The following is a 17,601-nucleotide window of genomic DNA, read 5'->3' as shown; positions in this document are numbered from 1 at the left end:
GCAAACATTATTATCAATCTCATATTCATCATGGGGCTTAAATAAATTTTCAAGATCATAAAAAGAATCACCCCAATCATGATCATTGCAACATGTAGTAGACATAGCAAAACTAGCATCCCCAAGCTTAGGGTTTTGCATATTATTAGCACAATTGACATCAATAGAATTTATAATAACATCATTGCAATCATGCTTTTCATCGAAGGAACTATCAAGTATGGGTGCAATAGCAACGATCTCATGTTTAACATAAGGAACTGTAGCAAATTCATCTTCATAAATATTGGCATCATGGCCACAAGAATAGCAAGCATCATGTTCATCAAGGGATATTTCAATCAAATCATCAAAATCATAATTATCTATAGATTCATGCATATCATTGTTTTCTTTCAAAGCAACGGTTATTCTCTCAATATATTCCTTAACATAGGCATTATGAGCATAGTTTTCATAGAAATAATTAAGTATGTCTGAATTTTCAGATTTGTAGAGAGTAATATCATACTTTTCAATCAAAGAAGCAACTTCATGAGCACCCTTAAAAACAACAAATTCTTCAATTCGTTCGATGTCATAGTAACTATAAACACCCTTTGCATAAGAAGATAAGATTTCATTATTATTAAACTCACATAGGTAGGGGAGGTGTTTTTAGGGTTCTTAGAGCAACAAGTAAAATCATAAATTTCACAAAGATTCCAAGCATAACACAACAAGCGGTTTATTTGATCCCATAAGAGTACCCCTTTTTGAGACACACAATGACGCACAAAATGAGCATGCTCATCTAAAGATTTCCCATCAACTAGGCTAGTTGGGGTTTCAGCACGAGCGCATATAGATCAAAGATGATCCAAGTAGAACACTTTAAGTGCATCCATATTAATAGATTTTTAGCAAGCAAAGATGCAAGCAAAAAGAAGGCACATGGTAACACAAGATCGAACGGACGAGGGACGAAGAAAAGGCAAAGGGTGAAGTGGGGGAGAGGAAAACGAGAGGCAAATGGCAATAATGTAATGCGAGGGATAAGAGTTTGTGATGGGTACTTGGTATGTCTTGACTTGTGCGTAGACTCCTCGGCAACGGCACCAGAAATCCTTCTTGCTACCTCTTGAGCATGCGTTGGTTTTCCCTTGAAGAGGGAAGGGTGATGCAGCAAAGTAGCGTAAGTATTTCCCTCAGTTTTTTAGAACCAAGGTATCAATCCAGTAGGAGGCTACACTCAAATCCCTCGTACCTGCACAAACAAATAAGAACCTTGCAACCAACGCGATAAAGGGTTCTCAATCTCTTCACGGCCACTTGCAAAAGTGAGATCTGATAAAGATAATAAGATAAATATTATTGGTATTTTTATGATATAGATTGAAAAGTAAAGATTGCAAAATAAAATAGATCGAAAACTTATATGATGGAAAATAGACCCGGGGGCCATAGGTTTCACTAGTGGCTTCTCTCAAGATAGCATAAGTATTACGGTGGGTGAACAAATTACTATCGAGCAATTGATAGAAAAGTGCATAATTATGAGAATATCTAGGCATGATCATGTATATAGGCATCACGTCCACGACAAGTAGATCGAAACGATTCAGCATCTACTACTATTACTCCACACATCGACCGCTATCCTACATGCATCTAGAGTATTAAGTTCATAAGAATAGAGTCACGCATTAGGAAAGATGACATGATGTAGTGGGATAAACTCAAGCAATATGATATAAACCCCATCTTTTTATCCTCGATGGCAACAATACAATACGTGCCATGCTGCCCCTGCTATCACTGGGAAAGGACACCGCAAGATTGAACCCAAAGCTAAGCACTTCTCCCATTGCAAGAAAGATCTATCTAGTAGGCCAAACCAAACTGATAATTCGAAGAGACTTGCAAAATAACAAATCATACATAAAAGAATTCAGAGGAGATTCAAATATTGTTCATAGATAATCTTGATCATAAACCCACAATTCATCGGATCTCGACAAACACACCGCAAAAAGTATTACATCGAATAGATCTCCAAGAAGATCAAGGAGAACTTTCTATTGAGATCCAAAGAGAGAGAAGAAGCCATCTAGCTAATAACTATGGACCTGAAGGTCTGAGGTAAACTACTCACACTTCATCAGGCTATGGTGTTGATGTAGAAGCCCTCCGTGATCGATTCCCCCTCCTGTGGAGCACCGGAAAAGGCCCCAAGATGGGATCTCATGGGTACAGAAGGTTGCGGTAGTGGAAATAGGGTTTCATGGTGCTCTTGAATGTTTTCAGGGTATATGAGTATATATAGGCAAAAGAAGTCAGTCAGGGGAGCCACGAGGAGCCCACGAGGGTGGGGGTGCGCCTACCCCCCCTGGGCACACCTCCCTGCCTCGTGGCCGCCTCGTTTCTTTCTTGACGTCCACTCCAAGTCTCCTGGATCGCGTTTGTTCCAAAAATGACTCTCCTGAAGGTTTCATTCCGTTTGGACTCCGTTTAGTATTACTTTTCTACGAAACACTGAAATAGGCAAAAAACAACAATTTGGACTAGGCCTCCGGTTAATAGGTTAGTCCCAAAAATAATATAAAAGTGTATAATAAAGCCTTTAAACATCCAAAATAGATAATATAATAGCATGGAACAATCAAAAAATATAGATACGTTGGAGACATATCACTGCCAAGTGGTGTAGCGGCCCCAAGAAGATGCACGTGTGCTTCCTGCACCCCCGCGTCAAGACCAAGACCAAGACCACCAAGACCAAGACCAAGACCAAGCTCCACCTCCTCGATGGGCTCCTTGACCATATTAGGGTGTCGCGCGTTCACCACGGAGCTTTGCAATGTCATCTGGCCGGGCAAGTTCAACCCTGACCTGCCCCCACACTATGACGGCATCGCCGACCCCGCCGAGTTCCTGCAGCTCTACGAGCTGAGCATCGAGGCGGCAGCGGCGATGAGAAGATCATGGCGATCTGGTTCCCCATGGCCCTCAAGGATGGCGCGCGCTCCTAGCTCCTGAATCTTCCCGTGGGATCTGTCTCTTCCTGGGATGAGATGCGTGACCGCTTCATCGCCAACTTCCAGGGCACTCGCGACCGCCTGCCGGCCGCAGGCGACCTACGATGCATCAAGCAGCAGCCAGGGGAGACCCTGCAGAAGTATATCCAGCACTTCAACAATGCTCGGCTCAAGATAAACAAGGTGTCGGACGAGGCCATCATCTCAGCGTTCACTGATGGCGTCCGCAACATCAAGATGAAGGAGGAGCTCGCCATCCACGAGGACCTCTGCACAGCCCTGGAGATGTTCAACATGGCGAACAAGTGCACCAGGGCTCAGGAGGGATGCCTCTCCCTCCTCGAGCTCATTGATGCTGACCTAGAAGACAAGAAGACCAAGGCCAAGGATGTGAAGTGCAAGGGGCCAGATGTACTTGCAGCCGAGCCAGAGATGAAGCGTGGTTGCGACCACCCTGAGTCATCCAAGAGCAACTGATCGTTCTGCGTCTTCCACAATGTTCACAGCCACAACACCAACGACTGCCAGGAGATCAAGGCACTCCGCGATGGGCGCCTCGGTCAACACCCCGAGCGCAACGATCGAGGCTATGGTCGTGGAGGCGGCCGAGGTGGAGGACGCTGGGACGGCTGCGACCATCGCCAGGAGTGGCGCGACCAGCCTCGGGAGGACCGCTGGCAGGGCCAGCCTCGCGAGGGTGCCTGGAGGGACCAGCCTTGTGAGGATCGGCCTCACCGCAACACCGCTCTTCCTCCACTGCCTCCATCACCAAGAAGGAACAAAGATCATCACCAAGATGAGGGGGCTGGAGGCTTCGAGGAGCCTCGAGCCATCCCCTGCATCCTGGGTGGCTCTCAGGCCCCAGCCTCTCACTGCATCTTCAAGCAGTTCGCGCGCGGGGTGAACGCAGTGCTCCCCAAGCCCAAGGCAACTCGCCCGCTCAGGTGTTCCAAATACGCCATCGCCTTTAGGTCCTCTGATCAGCTCAAGTGTGCAGCCACTACTGGCGCGCTCCCAATGCTCTACTCACCTGTCATCAGCAACATGGTCGTCACCAAGACCCTCATTGATGGTGGAGTAGGGCTCAATGTTCTCTCTGTCCACACGTTCAACAGACTCCAAGTGCCGTATCACCAGCTTCAGCCTACGAAGCCGTTCTTAGGAGTGACCGATGGTTCCACGCATCCGATAGGGCAGATCCGCCTCCCTGTCACCTTTGGCAAACGCGATAACTACCACACTGAGCTCATCGGCTTCGACGCCGCCGACATTCGTCTGCCATACAATGCCATCCTCGGGTACCTAGCGCTGGCCAAGTTCATGGCGGCAACACACCATGGCTACAATGTCCTCAAGATGCCAGGGAGCGGCGGCATCATCACGGTCGCCTGCAAGGAAAAGGACGCGGTGTGATCCCTCGAGCGCGCCTACCAGGCTGCAATAGTTGAGGACCCTGGAGACGAGGGCAGTGTCCTCCCTCCTGAGGTCGCCCCCAAGACGAAGAAGCTACAGCTGCATCAGGGGTCTCACGAGAAGGCATCACCCAACAGCGCCGCGCTGAGCCTTGCGTCCCTGGATGGGGCGCCTTCACCTATCGCATTGGAAGGCTCGCCCGGCGCCCCTCTCAGGCTGGGCTTGGGGGCTCTCCTCTGGAGGGCCTCAGACCTAGCCAACGTCGCGAGGGAAGCGCTCGGGCACCATGTGGAGGCATGCTTCAGCGCACGCTTCCCAGGAGGAGGCGCAGGGCGTGAGGCTCCAGGCGTTTAGGAGTTCATCAGCAAGGCAGTCGAGGAGATTCAAGAGGCTTGGGTTCTGCCAGGCGATCACCGCACACCACAGGGTGCGTCTCATTACCCTAGAGAGGGTAAGGAGTTCCGTGTCTACATCGACATCCTAGGGCTCAATAGGGACGCATCTCAGCAGCTCTTTTGGCCGGCCCGCGACGGCCGATGCGAGGGTCCACCTCACAACTACGTTCGCATGCCCTTCGGCCTGCCGAGCGCGGCTGTGGCGTTCTAGCACTGCATGCGAGACGTCCTGGCGGCTCAAGAGGCTAGGCACGAGGCGATCCTGGTGGAGATGGAGATGCATCTTCAGGAGCCCCTAGGCCCCCGGAGCCTCCCGAGGCTCAGGGCCAAGGCTGCTCGTGAGGGACGACTTCGGCAGCGCACATCTTCTACTACACCGACATCTCTTCAGCAACGGTGCCAGGTGACATCTTTTTAGTTTGTTCAGTTTGGGGGCGCCCTCAGGCTGCATCATCCCCAAGTCGCGTGGGTCTGTCCCTGCGGCATGTATCCTTTTGCTTTCATCAGAATTTCCTAACCATCTCTCGTGAGCTTATCTATGACTATCGCCTGCTTGCTTCGAATCTTAACCGCCTCGCGGCCTCCCTACGTTCGCTGGCTTGTCCTTTGCCCATCCCATAGCGGGGGCTGCTCACGTTGGCATGGCGTTGTGCTCGGATCCGTCCCTACAATGCTGACAAACCTAAGGACTGAGCTCTGGCTCGCGGCCCGCCCCGCGCACGCCACCTCACATGGTCCTCGGTGGCTTCGTCTTCCTGCAAAGGCTCCGGGGACAGGCAGTCTGTGTTGGGGAACGTAGCAGAAAACAAAAATTTTCCTACTCGTTTCACCAAGATCATCTAGGAGTTCATCTAGCAACGAGTGATTAGATGCATCTACATACCTTTGTAGATCGCGAGCGGAAGCGTTCAAAAGAACGGTGATGATGTAGTCGTACTCGACGTGATCCAAATCACCGATGACCAGCGCCGAACGGACGGCACCTCCGCGTTCAACACACGTACGGAACAGCCACGTCTCCTCCTTCTTGATCCAGCAAGGGAGGGAGGAGAGGTTGAGGGAGATGGCACCAGCAGCAGCACGACGGCGTGGTGTTGATGGAGCTGCAGTACTCCGGCAGAGCTTCGCTAAGCACTATGGAGGTGGAGGAGGTGTTGGGGAGGGAGAAGGAGGCAACCAAAGGCCAAGGCGTTCAGGTATGAAGTCCCTCCTCTCCCCCACTATATATAGGGGTGCCAAGGGGGGGTGGCCGGCCCTAGGAGATCCAATCTCCTAGGGGGTGCGGCGGCCAAGGGGGGTTTCCCTCCCCCCCAAGGCACCTAGGAGGTGCCTTACCCTCCTAGGACTCATGCCCCCTTAAACCCTAGGCGCATGGGCCTATGTGGGGCTGGTGCCCTTGGCCCATTAGGCCAAAGCGCACCCCCTTACAGCCCATGTGGCCCCCCGGGACAGGTGGACCCACCCGGTGGACCCCCGGGACCCTTCCGGTGGTCCCGGTACAATACCGATAACCCCGAAACTTGTCCCGATGCCCGAAACAGGACTTCCCATATATAAATCTTTACCTCCGGACCATTCCGGAACTCCTCGTGACGTCCGGGATCTCATCCGGGACTCCGAACAACATTCGGGTTACTGCATATACATATCCCTACAACCCTAGCGTAACCGAACCTTAAGTGTGTAGACCCTACGGGTTCGGGAGACAAGCAGACATGACCGAGACGACTCTCCGGTCAATAACCAACAGCGGGATCTGGATACCCATGTTGGCTCCCACATGCTCCACGATGATCTCATCGGATGAACCACGATGTCAAAGATTCAATCAATCCCGTACGCTATTCCCTTTGTCTATCGATATGTTACTTGCCCGAGATTCGATCGTCGGTATCCCAATACCTCGTTCAATCTCGTTACCGACAAGTCACTTTACTCGTACCGTAATGCATGATCCGTGACCAGACACTTGGTCACTCTGAGCTCATTATGATGATGCATTACCGAGTGGGCCCAGTGATACCTCTCCGTCATATGGAGTGACAAATCCCAGTCTTGATCCATGTCACCCAACAGACACTTTCAGAGATACCCGTAGTCTGCCTTTATAGTCACCAGTTACGTTGTGACGTTTGGCATACCCAAAGCACTCCTACGGTATCCGGGAGTTACACGATCTCATGGTCTAAGGAAAAGATACTTGACATTGTAAAACTCTAGCAAACGAACTATACGATCTTGTGCTATGTTTAGGATTGGGTCTTGTCCATCACATCATTCTCCCAATGATGTGATCTCGTTATCAATGACATCCAGTGTCCATAGTCAGGAAACCATGACTATCTGTTGATCAACGAGCTAGTCAACTAGAGGCTCACTAGGGACATGTTGGTGTCTGTTATTCACACATGTATTACGATTTCCGGATAACACAATTATAGCATGAATAAAGACAATTATCATGAACAAGGAAATATAATAATAATGCTTTTATTATTGCCTCTAGGGCATATTTCCAACAGTCTCCCACTTGCACTAGAGTCAATAATCTAGTTACATTGTGATGAATCGAACACCCATAGAATTCTGGTGTTGATCATGTTTTGCTCTAGGGAGAGGTTTAGTCAACGGATCTGCTACATTCAGGTCCGTATGTACTTTACAAATCTCTATGTCTCCATCTTGAACATTTTCACGGATGGAGTTGAAGCGACGCTTGATGTGCCTTGTCTTCTTGTGAAACCTGGGCTCCTTGGCAAGTGCAATAGCTCCAGTGTTGTCACAGAAGAGCTTGATTGGCCCCGACGCATTGGGTATGACTCCTAGATCGGTGATGAACTCCTTCACCCATATTGCTTCATGTGCTGCCTCTGAGGCTGCCATGTACTCCGCTTCACATGTAGATCCCGCCACGACGCTTTGCTTGCAACTGCACCAGCTTACTGCCCCACCATTCAAAATATACATGTATCCGGTTTGTGACTTAGAGTCATCCAGATCTGTGTCGAAGCTAGCGTCGACGTAACCCTTTACGACGAGCTCTTCGTCACCTCCATAAACGAGAAACATTTCCTTAGTCCTTTTCAGGTACTTCAGGATATTCTTGACCGCTATCCAGTGTTCCTTGCCGGGATTACTTTGGTACCTTCCTACCAAACTTACGGCAAGGTTTACATCAGGTCTGGTACACAGCATGGCATACATAATAGAACCTATGGCTGAGGCATAGGGGATGACGCTCATCTCTTCTATATCTTCTGCCGTGGTCGGACATTGAGCTGAGCTCAATTTCATACCTTGTAACACAGGCAAGAACCCCTTCTTGGATTGATCCATATTGAACTTCTTCAATATCTTATCACGGTATGTGCTTTGTGAAAGACCTATGAGGCGTCTCGATCTATCTCTATAGATTTTGATGCCTAATATATAAGCAGCTTCTCCAAGGTCCTTCATTGAAAAACTTTTATTCAAGTAGGCCTTGATGCTGTCCAAGAGCTCTATATCATTTCCCATCAAAAGTATGTCATCTACATATAATATGAGAAATGCTACAGAGCTCCCACTCACTTTCTTGTAAACACAGGCTTCTCCATAAGTCTGTGTAAACCCAAACGCTTTGATCATCTCATCAAAGCGAATGTTCCAACTCCGAGATGCTTGCACCAGCCCATAAATCGAGCGTTGGAGCTTGCACACTTTGTCAGCATTCTTAGGATCGACAAAACCTTCCGGCTGCATCATATACAATTCTTCCTTAAGGAAACCATTAAGGAATGCCGTTTTGACGTCCATTTGCCATATTTCGTAATCATAGAATGCGGCAATTGCTAACATGATTCGGACGGACTTCAGCTTCGCTACCGGTGAGAAAGTCTCATCGTAGTCAACCCCTTGAACTTGTCGATAACCCTTAGCGACAAGCCGAGCTTTATAGATGGTCACATTACCATCCGCGTCTGTCTTCTTCTTAAAGATCCATTTATTTTCTATGGCTCGCCGCTCAACGGGCAAGTCAGTCAAAGTCCATACTTTGTTTTCATACATGGATCGTATCTCGGATTTCATGGCTTCTAGCCATTTGTCGGAATCCGGGCCCGCCATCGCTTCTTCATAGTTCGAAGGTTCACCGTTGTCTAACAACATGATTTCCAAGACAGGGTTGCCGTACCACTCTGGTGCGGAACGTGTCCTTGTGGACCTTCGAATTTCAGTAGGGGCTTGATCAGAAGTATCTTGATCATTATCATTAACTTCCTCTCTAGTCGGTGCTGGCACCTCAGGAACATTTTCTTGAGTTGCGCCATTTTCCGGTTCAAGAGGTAATACTTCATCAAGCTCTACTTTCCTCCCACTTACTTCTTTCGAGAGAAACTCTTTCTCCAGAAAGGACCCATTCTTGGCAACAAAGATCTTGCCTTCGGATCTGAGGTAGAAGGTGTACCCAATAGTTTCTTTTGGGTATCCTATGAAGACGCATTTTTCCGATTTGGGTTCGAGCTTTTCAGGTTGAAGTTTCTTGACATAAGCATCGCATCCCCAAACTTTTAGAAACGACAGCTTAGGTTTCTTCCCAAACCATAATTCATACGGTGTCGTCTCAACGGATTTTGACGGAGCCCTATTTAAAGTGAATGCGGCAGTCTCTAAAGCATAGCCCCAAAAGGAAAGCGGTAAATCGGTAAGAGACATCATAGATCGCACCATATCTAACAGAGTACGATTACGACGTTCGGACACACCATTATGCTGAGGTGTTCCAGGCGGCGTGAGTTGTGAAACTATTCCACATTTTCTTAAGTGTGTGCCAAACTCGTGACTCAAGTATTCTCCTCCACGATCTGATCGTAGAAACTTGATTTTCCTGTCACGTTGATTTTCAACCTCACTCTGAAATTCCTTGAACTTTTCAAAGGTTTCAGACTTGTGTTTCATTAAGTTGATATACCCATACCTACTTAAATCATCAGTGAGGGTGAGAACATAACGATAGCCACCGCGAGCCTCAACACTCATTGGACCGCACACATCAGTATGTATGATTTCCAATAAGTCGGTTGCTCGCTCCATTGTTCCTGAGAACGGAGTCTTGGTCATTTTACCCATAAGGCATGGTTCGCACGTGTCAAATGATTCATAATCAAGAGACTCTAAAAGTCCATCAGCATGGAGCTTCTTCATGCGTTTGACACCTATGTGACCAAGGCGGCAGTGCCACAGGTATGTGGGACTATCATTATCAACCTTACTTCTTTTGGTACTCACATTATGAACATGTGTAGCATCACGTTCGAGATTCATAAAGAATAAACCATTCACCATAGGAGCATGACCATAAAACATATCTCTCATAAAAATGGAACAACCATTATTCTCAGATTTAAAAGAGTAGCCATCTCGAATTAAATGAGATCCTGATACAATGTTCATGCTCAAAGCTGGCACTAAATAACAATTATTAAGGTTTAAAACTAATCCCGAAGGGAGATGCAGAGGTAGTGTGCCGATGGCGATCACATTGACCTTGGAACCATTCCCGACGCGCATCGTCACCTCGTCCTTTGCCAGTTTCCGCTTATTCTGCAGCCCCTGCTTTGAGTTACAAATGTGAGCAACTGCACCGGTATCAAATACCCAGGAGCCACTACGGGCACTAGTAAGGTACACATCAATTACATGTATATCACATATACCTTTGGTTTTGCCGGCCTTCTTATCCGCTAAGTACTTAGGGCAGTTCCGCTTCCAGTGTTCGCTTCCCTTGCAATAAAAGCACTCAGTCTCGGGCTTAGGTCCATTCTTTGGCTTCTTCCCGGCAGCTTGCTTGCCGGGCGCGGCAACCTCCTTGCCATCCTTCTTGAAGTTCTTTTTACCCTTGCCTTTCTTGAACTTAGTGGTTTTATTGACCATCAACACTTGATGTTCCTTCCTGACTTCTACCTCCGCTGATTTCAGCATAGCAAATACTTCAGGAATGGTCTTTTCCATCCCCTGCATATTGAAGTTCATCACAAAGCTCTTGTAGCTTGGTGGAAGCGACTGGAGGATTCTGTCAATGACCGCATCATCCAGGAGATTAACTCCCAGCTGAGTCAAGCGGTTATGCAACCCAGACATAGTGAGTATGTGCTCACTGACAGAACTGTTTTCCTCCATCTTACAGCTAAAGAATTTGTCGGAGACTTCATATCTCTCGACCCGGGCATGAGCTTGGAAAACCATTTTCAGCTCTTCGAACATCTCATATGCTCCATGTCTCTCAAAACGCTTTTGGAGCCCCGGCTCTAGGCTGTAAAGCATGCCGCACTGAACGAGGGAGTAGTCATCGGAACGTGCCTGCCAAGCGTTCATAACGTCTTGTTCCGTAGGGAGAACGGGTGCGTCACCAAGCGGTGCTTGTAGGACATAATCTTTCTTGGCAGCTATGAGGATGATCCTCAGGTTCCGGACCCAGTCCGTATAGTTGCTGCCATCGTCTTTCAGCTTAGTTTTCTCTAGGAACGCGTTGAAGTTGAGGACTACGTTGGCCATTTGATCTACAAGACATATTGCAAAGATTTTAGACTAAGTTCATGATAATTAAGTTCAACTAATCAAATTATTAGTGAACTCCCACTTAGATTAGACATCCCTCTAGTCATCTAAGTATTACATGATCCGAGTTAAACTAGACCGTGTCCGATCATCACGTGAGACGGACTAGTCAACATCGGTGAACATTTTCATGTTGATCGTATCTTCTATACGACTCATGCTCGACCTTTCGGTCTTCCGTGTTCCGAGGCCATGTCTGTACATGCTAGGCTCGTCAAGTCAACCTAAGTGTTTGCATGTGTAAATCTGTCTTACACCCGTTGTATGTGAACGTCTGAATAAAACACCCGATCATCACGTGGTGTTTTGAAACAGCGAACTGTCGCAACGGTGCACAGTTAGGGGGAACACTTCTTGAATTTATTGTGAGGGATCATCTTATTTACTACCGTCGTTCTAAGTAAACAAGATGCAAAACATGATAAACATCACATGCAATCAAATAATAAACGTGACATGATATGGCCAATATCACATAGCTCCTTTGATCTCCATCTTGGGGCTCCATGATCATCCTGTCACCGGCTTGACACCATGATCTCCATCATCATGATCTCCATCATCGTGTCTCCATGAAGTTGCTCGCCAACTATTACTTCTACTACTATGGCTAACGCGTTTAGCAATAAAGTAAAGTAATTTACATGGCGTTTCTTGATGACACGCAGGTCATATAAAAGAATAAAGACAACTCCTATGGCTCCTGCCGGTTGTCATACTCATCGACATGCAAGTCGTGAATCCTATTACAATAGCATGAACATCTCATACATCACATATAGATCATTCATCATTCATCACAACTTTGGCCATATCATATCACAAACCACTTGCTGCAAAAACAAGTTAGACGTCCTCTAATTGTTGTTGCAAGTTTTACGTGGCTGAATTAGGGATCTAGCAAGAACGTTTTCTTACCTACGTTAAAGCCACAACGTGATTTGTCAACTTCTATTTACCCTTCATAAGGACTCTGTTCATCGATTCCGCTCCAACTAAAGTAGGAGAGACAGACACCCGCCAGCCACCTTATGCAACTAGTGCATGTTAGTCGGTGGAACCGGTCTCACGTAAGCGTACGTGTAAGGTTGGTCCGGGCCGCTTCATCCCACAATACCGCTGAAGCAAGAAGGACTAGTAACGGCAAGAAAGTTGACAAATCTACGCCCACAACAAATTGTGTTCTACTCGCGCAAGAAGAACTACGCATAGACCTAGCTCATGATGCCACTGTTGGGGAACGTAGCAGAAAACAAAAAATTTCCTACTCGTTTCACCAAGATCATCTAGGAGTTCATCTAGCAACGAGTGATTAGATGCATCTACATACCTTTGTAGATCGCGAGCAGAAGCGTTCAAAAGAACGGTGATGATGTAGTCGTACTCGACGTGATCCAAATCACCGATGACCAGCGCCGAACGGACGGCACCTCCGCGTTCAACACACGTACGGAACAGCCACGTCTCCTCCTTCTTGATCCAGCAAGGGAGGGAGGAGAGGTTGAGGGAGATGGCACCAGCAGCAGCACGACGGCGTGGTGTTGATGGAGCTGCAGTACTCCGGCAGAGCTTCGCTAAGCACTATGGAGGTGGAGGAGGTGTTGGGGAGGGAGAAGGAGGCAACCAAAGGCCAAGGCGTTCAGGTATGAAGTCCCTCCTCTCCCCCACTATATATAGGGGTGCCAAGGGGGGGTGGCCGGCCCTAGGAGATCCAATCTCCTAGGGGGTGCGGCGGCCAAGGGGGGTTTCCCTCCCCCCCAAGGCACCTAGGAGGTGCCTTACCCTCCTAGGACTCATGCCCCCTTAAACCCTAGGCGCATGGGCCTATGTGGGGCTGGTGCCCTTGGCCCATTAGGCCAAGACGCACCCCCTTACAGCCCATGTGGCCCCCCGGGACAGGTGGACCCACCCGGTGGACCCCCGGGACCCTTCCGGTGGTCCCGGTACAATACCGATAACCCCGAAACTTGTCCCGATGCCCGAAACAGGACTTCCCATATATAAATCTTTACCTCCGGACCATTCCGGAACTCCTCGTGACGTCCGGGATCTCATACGGGACTCCGAACAACATTCGGGTTACTGCATATACATATCCCTACAACCCTAGCGTAACCGAACCTTAAGTGTGTAGACCCTACGGGTTCGGGAGACAAGCAGACATGACCGAGACGACTCTCCGGTCAATAACCAACAGTGGGATCTGGATACCCATGTTGGCTCCCACATGCTCCACGATGATCTCATCGGATGAACCACGATGTCAAAGATTCAATCAATCCCGTACGCTATTCCCTTTGTCTATCGATATGTTACTTGCCCGAGATTCGATCGTCGGTATCCCAATACCTCGTTCAATCTCGTTACCGACAAGTCACTTTACTCGTACCGTAATGCATGATCCGTGACCAGACACTTGGTCACTCTGAGCTCATTATGATGATGCATTACCGAGTGGGCCCAGTGATACCTCTCCGTCATATGGAGTGACAAATCCCAGTCTTGATCCATGTCACCCAACAGACACTTTCAGAGATACCCGTAGTCTGCCTTTATAGTCACCCAGTTACGTTGTGACGTTTGGCATACCCAAAGCACTCCTACGGTATCCGGGAGTTACACGATCTCATGGTCTAAGGAAAAGATACTTGACATTGTAAAACTCTAGCAAACGAACTATACGATCTTGTGCTATGTTTAGGATTGGGTCTTGTCCATCACATCATTCTCCCAATGATGTGATCTCGTTATCAATGACATCTAGTGTCCATAGTCAGGAAACCATGACTATCTGTTGATCAACGAGCTAGTCAACTAGAGGCTCACTAGGGACATGTTGGTGTCTGTTATTCACACATGTATTACGATTTCCGTATAACACAATTATAGCATGAATAAAGACAATTATCATGAACAAGGAAATATAATAATAATGTTTTTATTATTGCCTCTAGGGCATATTTCCAACAATCTGCACCATAGGGAATCGCAATCTCTCCTACCAGCTAACACGCAGGTTCCACCTGAGGCCAATCTACGGGCAGGCCCCATCGGTCACCACCTAACCCCGCTAGTCGCTTGCACGTTAAAGGGGGGCTCCAGAGCATCGTGCCTCAGGAGCTCCTACTGGCTCTCCAGCCCTCACTCCCTGGCCTTGACCACGGCATCGCGACCTGGCATACCAGCGGCGGCTGAGCCTGCTCGAGGGCCAGGACCCGAGGACGTAGAGCACCTAGGCAAGCGAGGAAAGAGGGAGATCGTCGCCGGCCCAGCCTAGTGACGTTACCACGGATGCATGAACGGGCACCACCCGGGGAAATCACAACGAGTCTACTAAAAGATAAGTCGCACGTGCCATGATATAAGCATCTCAACTCACTCACCCAAATCCCGCAGTCCCACTCAGGCAGTTTCTCTCCGCTTTCCGTTTCTTGGGCAGCTGCTTGCACGCCAAGGGCGACCTCGTGAGCATCGCGCCTCATGAGCTGTCATCGGATCTCAGGCCGCTCACCTCCTATCCTTGACCACGGCATCGCGAGCTGGCATACTAGTGACGGCTGAAGCTTGCCTGGGGACTGGGTCCCGCCAGTGTAGATCACTATGCTACCTAAGGGGAATAAAGGGGGGAACCATGCTAGATTGGGATACACGATTTCATCATAAAACCAAAAGACCGATGCTGGAATTAAAACATTTCAATCCTTACATGCCCCACGGGGCTAGTTCTAATTCCGCGCAGGGAAGCAAAAGGAGAAAGGCTTTGACTAGGCCAGCGCGCATCACCGACGACGCCGAGCGGCAGCCGCTGCCGTGCTCCGACCGTGGCGGGAGCTTGGCGGCACGTAGCTGTTGTCACTGAACTCCGGATATTCGCTGGGCTCGGGAGAATCGCTGGATTCTCAAGAGTCGTCGCTGCTGCCGGAGGAGGTGCTGACGGGGACGGAAGAAGATCTGGTGCCCTCGGTCGTGTCCCGCGGGCTGCTTCCTCTGGGGAAGCACTCCAGCCGCCGGCCCTCCTCGTAGAAGACCTTGAAGAACAGGGTGGAGGCGTCGTCGTATTCAAAGTGGATCGCGAGGGCCCCCACTGCTCGGCAGGCTCAGGCGACCTTGCCCCATCCATAGGTCATGAAGACATCATTAGGGGAACCACCTCGACCTCAGCTCCGGTGGCTAGGCTGCAGCACCCGGCGGGCTGCAGCCACAACTCAAGTGGCCCCCTCGGTGGCAGCTCGTTGGCGAAGAACCTCGGGAGCAGATCCACGAGTCGGGCGGCATCGCTGCCCACACCACGAACTCGCACAAGCTACCCTTGACGTGGGTCCGTGGCTCGGCAGGTAGGAAAGCGCCGGCTCGTCCTTCGCTGCCTGGGATGGCTCGACGACGCACATCATCATCCCGTGCACGGGCGTACAGAGGAAGGGGGAAGCCGGGCGGAGGCCTTGATTGCCAAGGCCTGGTCACCTCCTGCCTCACGCTGGTGTCACGAGGAAGGCGGAACCACTTCTTTGGCGGGAGAGGATCGGGCCCCTCTTGAGGGGCCTTCCATTTTTCAACTGCAGAAAACCTCCTTATCGGTGCCATGGAAGCAGAGGCAAGATGGAGAAGGTAAAGAAACAAGCAGCGAGAAGACGGACGAAGAAATGAGCGAGAGGGGCTCTGCCCCTCCCCCTCGTTTATAGCCAGAGAGAGGCCAACCGCCAGCCTCCATGACCTAGCGTAATGATGATCTTCTGGATGTAGCATCGACCCATCAAGTCGAATGGTTACCGAGGCAGCATGGGGAAGTGGAGACGCCCACATCCCATCAATCGCCATGCATCGTTCAAGGCCGCAGGTGGTTAGGGCCCGCTGCCCTCCGCACTTGCCCTTTGGCTTCGCCTGGAAGCCAAGTCCGAGTGCGCCTTGGGCCCGGGGGCTACTGTCAGCATTCTGGATACAGGGGTACCCAGACTTGCCTGCCTGCAGCCCACTGTGTGGCTCCATCGATAGCCTGGTACGACCCAGCTTCAGCATCGACAACTCAAGACCCCCGCAAGGGGCCAAGCCTCGTGAGGCGGACGACGCCAAGACCTCTAAAGGGGACCGGCCTCTTCAGGCTGGCTCCCGAGGAGCGGAGAGTTCAATGCAAGGTGTACCTCACGAGGCTCAGCTGACGTGAGCCATGACGACCAAGGCCAAACGGGCGCTAGCAGGCGCAAAGCACCAGTTCCCTCTTTGGTGCAAAGGAGGCAAGCAGCAGGTGCGGAGTCTCGAGGGATCAACCAAAGGTTTCCATTCTGGTGCAACAAGACCAAGACCGCCAGGATGCAGGACGGAGGTCATCGCCGAGCCCACCGCAGCGTCACGACCAGAGGCTTTTCGTAGGCGAAGACCACTTTAGTTAGGATAGGATGTACTACTTGTCCCCCTTCAAATCTGGCCATTGTGGGATCCCTTCCCACCAACATTTGTGAAGAGGGCCGAGGCCACTATAAATAGGACTAAACCACCATAGAGGGGGACGAATAGATTGGATCCATTCTCATCCAACCACCTCACCAACTCTCTCGAGCTGAAGAACACCTCACCTCCTGAGGCCAGTTCATCCACTATATTAGTTCATCCTCAGCCCTTCGAGGCAATCCACCAAAATGCTGGAGTAGGGTATTACACCGCAAGGTGGCTTGAACCAGTATAAATTGTTGTGTCTCTCTGTCCCTTTGAACTTGACGCGCTAGGCCTAGAGGATCGCGAGTAGGCAGGCTGGGTAGGTTGAGATATCCGCACGCACCCCATAGTTTGAACCTATCAAGGGTTTGTGGAACCTGAAATCCGACAATAATCTTTAGCCAGCAAGCACAAAACACACAAACATAAGTACTTCATGTTCTCCAGCCAACACAATACTCCATAATCGAGCAAACTAAGCAGCTACAGCCAGCAGGTTTCTAAAGTAATCCGTTCCAGCTATTTTGCAACTACATCTTCTAACTCCTAAGTTCATCAAACATGCTAACAGTCCTCCTCTACCTAGAAGTTTCTCATGGTCTATTGCACACTTTAGCTTTAGGTGTAGTTTTGTTGACTTGTTTAGGGGCCCTTCCACTTCTAGGTTTGGTTTGGGTGCCCTGTTGTGAAGATTTGTGTTGTGTGCCTTGATGTGAAGATTGGTGCTGGGTGCCCTATTCTGAAGATTGTTCCAT

The sequence above is a fragment of the Triticum aestivum genome, chromosome 1B (assembly GCF_018294505.1).
Source record: "Triticum aestivum cultivar Chinese Spring chromosome 1B, IWGSC CS RefSeq v2.1, whole genome shotgun sequence".
Classification (NCBI taxonomy): Eukaryota; Viridiplantae; Streptophyta; class Magnoliopsida; order Poales; family Poaceae; genus Triticum; species Triticum aestivum.
The sequence above is the reverse complement of the archived record's forward strand: the minus strand, read 5'-3'. Positions refer to the sequence as shown.